The sequence below is a fragment of the Larus michahellis genome, chromosome Z (genome assembly GCF_964199755.1).
Source record: "Larus michahellis chromosome Z, bLarMic1.1, whole genome shotgun sequence".
Lineage (NCBI taxonomy): Eukaryota > Metazoa > Chordata > Aves > Charadriiformes > Laridae > Larus > Larus michahellis.
The window spans coordinates 77,330,331-77,336,330 of NC_133930.1; the positions used below are offsets into that span (position 1 = coordinate 77,330,331).

General features: G+C 45.1%; 1 pseudogene; it reads right to left on the minus strand.

Annotated features, from left to right (window-relative positions):
* Positions 1-1,084: 1,084 nt before the first annotated feature.
* Positions 1,085-2,196, minus strand: LOC141735758 (uncharacterized; annotated as a pseudogene).
* Between the last annotated feature and the right edge of the window lie 3,804 nt (positions 2,197-6,000).

A 6,000-nucleotide genomic window follows, 5' to 3' on the forward strand; every position in this document is an offset into this window, starting at 1 on the left:
GCATAAAAATATATTGCTGCCCCTCCCAAGTGAACGCAAAGCATTCAGGATCTCCTTCCTATAGCAGGACCATGAAAAACGTACCTTTAACATCAATGGTGGCAAGTATTTGGTGGGCCTGTTCTTGGATGGTGGAAATTAACTCAGCTATGTTAGGCACAGATGCTGTCAAAGGTCCTGTGTTAGTATTTAGCCTACGGTAATCTACGGTCAGCCTCCATTTCCCATTTGGTTTGTGCACTAGCCACACTGGAGAAGTGTAGCGTGAGGGGGCAGGCACTAAAATTCCTTGTTCCTTTAGGTCAGTCAGCAGGGGAGCAATCCCCTCTCATGTCCCTAATGGCAGGGGATAAGGTTTTGCATTGGTTACCTGAGGGGGGGTAGGAGGGGAGCAGTCTGTAATAACCTTATTGTCAGAGGCGCAAGGCCAGAAGTCCAAGTTTTCCCACGATCATCAATCCAAGACTTCCCTCTCCGTATGTCTAACCCCATTAGATTTAGGAGAAACGATCCTAGAACCATCCATGTCTTGACTGCCTCTTCTTCCCCCAGTAATTGACACCGGACCCTTGTGGTTACTGGAGGCTCTATGTACCAAAAAGTGTCAGCCAAGAATAATTGCTTGCAGGTGGGGGTCACCCCACATTGCTCCGCATTGTCTGATTTTAAGACAGATATTTGCGCTCCTGTGTCAACCAAAAATGTGATAGGGATGGATCGGGGGCCTACAGAGCAAGCAATCAAAAGATCCCCATGAGAATTTCCGGTGAGCCTTCTAAAACACATCCACCCTTCACCGCTCAGCTCACTTAAAAGGGGCTAGGGAGGGAGTTTCCCGATTCTTTAACATCTACCAGGCCTAATGGGGGGTTGTAGGAACGGCTCTTTTGTATTTTGGCTGTTTTCCCTTTCAACTTAGGTCTCCTTTCCAGTTGGTGACTAGCACCTCTAACATTTCAGTGGATTGCTTGTCCATCAGGGCCTTAGGAATTCCTTTCTGTAACCCCTCAATCCACAGATTCTTTTCTCTCGATGTTCCTCACTCATAAGAGGGCATCCCCTGCTTTTCTCTGGTGGGGCCATCCTACACCTTTTTGGGTGCCTTCAACTCTGCACGTCTTACTGCTTTGGCTTCCGTTTGGGAACCAGTAGTGGTAACGGGGCCATATAAGCGCCCTTAGTTAATCAATTCTTGTGCTGCCTCTTCCCAAATCCACACCTTCCTCTCAAAGCATCTCCTGCTTGGTGTGACTACTTCCTCCAGAGCAGAAACCACTCGTTCTGAGGCAGTATAGATCTAATTTGCCCCTGCAACTGAACAGTCATTGTCTTTAGTGAATCCAGAAGTCCCCATATTAGACGGGTCACCTGTTCGGGATCTACAGGGAGGATCATAAGGGATCCCTGTGCAGGCATACGTTCCCAGTCATACATTTTCTGCAGGCAAGCTGCTTTCTGCACGCTTTCTACCAATTGGTCAGCATTTCCTAGGATAGCTACGGGGTCACCTCATTGTGTGGGGTCTAATCCTCCTGCCCAATAGGCAGCTCTCTGGGTAAGTGACGATGCTGCTTGGTTGTTGGCAGTGGTTAGGCACACAGTGGGCCCCCAATATCCTCCCGCTTCCTTTTTGCTCGGTAGTATTTCGTCCCCACCTGAGAGCGAGACTCTCCACGCATATTCTGTCTTGGACTCCTTTGCCATCCAGCCGAAGTCCTTTCTCAGCTTAGCTAACTCTAGGAGGCAAAAGGGAACTTCTTTTGTGGTGATTTAGGGGGTGTAATTGTCTCCTCCATCATATGTATATTCTGTCTTAATGAGGGGTTGAAGGGGTACTTCCAAATTATTTAGTTCGGACCATGACTCTTCTAATTCCATCTTGGGGTAGAGTGGCTGTGAGTGGGGATTAATTCCCTTCTGTGCTAAATGATTGCATACGCTAGCTGGATCATCATGATGATCGGCAAGGAGTCGTTCATTAAGAGTGTGCCCCAGGAGACACAATTGAGAGCACTCTTCTAATTTTCCCTGAAGGGTATTAACTAAGTCCTGCAAGGATCGCATAATTTGACTCTCTGCCAACTGTTGCTGTTCCGTCTGTTCTATGGTTGCCACCAAGGAAGCTCCAAGCACGGTGCCTATAACAGACTTTCCTTTTCCTGGCCAAACTCTGGATTGGGCTTGAAGGGCTTTCATTCCGTCGGTTACATACTGTAAATTTTGCCAATTTTTCTGCACCCATTCCAAACCATGTGGGGACATTTTTGCAGCATGTTTCTCCAGAAATGTAAGTAATACATTGGAATCAGGGATTTTTACTCCTTGACTCCGCCATTTTCCCCGCTCTGCACGGCAGTGCAATAAAGCTTTAGTTCTACTACAGAGTAATCTTCAATTAGTTACAAGTTATCACTCATTCTGTGGTCTCAGGAGGCACCTTATTTCTCTTTTCCTGACTGTGACTATCACGGGAATGTAAAGCAGAGTTTTTCCAACACCAGTACTCTTGGACTGACATGATCCTGTCCGTGACACCAAGTAATGTTAAGGTTAGGTTCGTATCGTGATCACCATCGGTCAAGAATGTGGCACAAATGAGGCCAGATATCGGTTGGGAAAACTCAAAGCTTTATTTGTAAAGAGGTAGAGTAATACTGGAGGAAAACAGGAAAGAATGGAAGTCAGCAAAGAACTTTAACACAAAGGATACCAGGGATCCAGTGACATCTTGCAGGTGCCAGCTGATCTTCTCTTGGTGGGGGAATTCTACGGTGAGTTTGATTCCCATCGTTTTTATAGTTGCCGTGATGTCTCCTATCCAACCGACAGTTGTTCATAGTGACCACATGTTCCTCTGTGTCCACATGACGTTCGCACAGTACACAGGGTTACACCCGCCTGTTCACTCGCCTGTCACACTCTGTTCGTGTGGAACCTTACATAAGCAGTTGCCGCTTATCTTGACAAAACAGGATACATGGGTGGTATTGCTTCGGGGCCATGAGTGGTATTGAGAAAGTCAGTAGCAGTTAATGAATGATGCTTGAGAAAAACAGTCATCAACCTTCACAGCATCCACTTACAAACTGATCACGTCTCAGCTGGCTGAATTATCCTCTCCTTCGTCACGTTCCTTTCCTTAGCAGAAAGAAGTCTGCATAAAGTTCCTTGCTAATCTAAACAACATGGCACTGCTAAACACTCAGAAGCCAGTAAGTGCCAAAACATGCAGCGAAAGTGTTGCATACGTATTACAGCCCAGGTTATATGGTGTCACGCAGTGAGTACATAGGGTCCTCAATTGAAAATTCAACAATGACTCTTCATACAACTTGAAGAAAGCAAAATGAATACTCCTCCATATGGAGACCTCTCAGATACGCAGCTGATCACTGAGTGTGCCCTGTCCCACGTGGCTGGTCGGAGGTTGTGACATCCTTCCTGTGGGAGCACCCCAACCAAACGCATTCAGCTACGAGACATGTACGTGAACAGGGCAGGCTGTTGAAGGGATGGCATCCTGCCGTATCGCGTCCCATTCGCTGCACTCCGACCTGGGCAGTGTCTCACGGTGAGAGACACAGGCTGTGGAAACGTTGAGGAAGTCCTGCTCAATGGTCTGCATTGATAACCAAACACTTCGTCAACAGCAGTGACATTCAGGAGCGCCGTGTTCCTATCAAGATTAGTTTCTGCACTCTGGTGGAACCTCAACACAGATGAGTCATCAGCAGGGGACTCTGCATCTGGAAAACGGGAGGATGGCGATAAGGCTACAGCATACCCTGATGTCACTCCTTTTCCTGTTAGCCCACCAACAAAACAGCCTGCAACGCTAAGAAACTCAAACCAGGGATGTGCAAGGCAGCTGTGCTCAAAATCACTGTGTTGCACACCAGTAACACTAAACAGATCACTTGCACGTCTTCTCATTAGGTGGGGGGAAGGCACAAGTGGGTCAAATCAGTCTGCTTAGAAGTATCTCAAAGTAAAATCACGTTACACTTATGTAAGACCTTGTGCTGAGTTTTGTAACATGGATTTTTTATTACAAATAATAAACCTTTTGAGACCTGCTACTGTCGAGTAACCAGAGTATTTCCTTCCTAACCTGAGATGAGTCACCGCTTCCCCTCATGTCTCACAACACTTATTCAGTCGAGATCAGCAGCATCCTCAGTATGCACACACCATAACTTCATTTTTTTGGAACTTGATTTGACCACCATGGAAGTCAAGGGGAGGAATGAAAGGGAAAGACTTTGCACCTGTCTCATTTAGGGCCTGTGTTAAACTCCTGGTTTCATTTCGCCCATGGAGGACTGCTCCTCCACTGGTCTGAATAGAAAAAGAAGTGTAATCTATTTTTAACAATGAGAAATCAGGTGATGTTTGAAGATTTCAGTCACTTCAAGGAACATGTCTATGGTCTTACTGACAAGCAGAATTAGCACTCATCAGCTACATGTGAATAGAGCCTAAATCAGTTGCTGAGGGAAATAACTTAGTAACGGTAAAGAGTTCGTTTTAAATAATCGTTGACATTAGGTGATGCTCCTCTTACTGGTAGATTTCTCCATTAATATTAGTATGGCTTCTTCCTGTGAAGAACCCATTTAGGCAGAAAGCAAAGGCATGAAATGTTTGCACATCAAGAATAATGATTAGAAGACACAATTTGATGGTTCCCAAAGGTAAATCCACACAAAAGCCTCTGAAGTCAATAGCAAAAGTTGTGTTAGACGTCTCTTACCACAGAAAGAAGTCAAGCACAAAACAGTGCTAGAAGCAGGGAGAAAGAGCAGATGAGAGCAGATTTATGTCTCCAGGTTGGTGATAAACAAATAAAACAAATAAAGAAGTAGAACTGAGAAAGCCCATCCTCTTCTCCTAGTGCTATAGAATGTTAGGAATGTCTATGTTTGGGAATGTTACCAAATGTAGAAAGGAACAAACTCTCCAAATATCTGATGGCTCAAATTGATTTCCGGATGCCTCTTTGAACAGTCCTGATGCGGAACGCAGTGAGGAAATATTGTGAAAACCAGGTTCTTCCGCACAAATTCCATGTTTGCTATCCAGAAATACTTCAAGGGTACCCCGCCAGCAGCAACGGCTTTTAAAAGCACCTCTTTTCCATGACGTCTCACTGTAGGAAAGCAAAGAGATCTTTAATAAACATTCTGCTTGGCTGTGGAGTAAGCACACTCAGACTCTCTCTGCTCAACAGATACGCACACTGTGTGAGCAGAGAGCTTTGAAGCTTGAACAAAGAACTATTTGCCCCTAGCAGTTAGCTACAGCATTAGCCAGTAATCTGTGTCCTTCAGCTATACTAGGGTATAGATTTGCGTTTGGTCTATTTAGTTTGGCCATTCTGCACCTGCCATCTCCACTTTTTCCATCTGGAAGTCCCAAAGAGCTGCACCAGCATTTATCTGCCAGCATCTTTCACAAGGGTTCAGTCTCTCAGATGTTGTAGAGCAGGCCTGGTAAGTATGGAGGTATTTTAGCTCAAACAGGATAATTGGAAATTGGATTTTTTTTCCCAGCATGCCATTTGAGACAGTTTGGGTTTTCCAGCCTGGAGAAGAGAAGGCTCTGGGGTGACCTTATAACCCCTTCCAGTACCTAAAAGAGGCCTGCAGGAAAGATGGGGAGGGACTCTTGACCAGGGAGTGGAGCGATAGGACGAGGGGAAACGGTTTTAAATTGAAAAAGGGTACTTAGATTAGCTATTAGGAAGTGTCATGGTTTCAGCCAGTGTAGCCAATGACAAGACAACAGATGCTTTCCTCCACCTTTCGCTGCAAGGAGAGGAAGATGAGGTGGAAAGAGACTTATGAGTTTAGAAAAAAAATAAACTACTTTAATGAAATATTAATAACAAAATAAAAAAGGAAATAATGAAGTAGATGAAATATAAATAAATATATACAAAACTGGATCAAGTTCCTAAGAAGATGTCACTGGCAGGCACTGGTGAAGTTCCAGACTGGA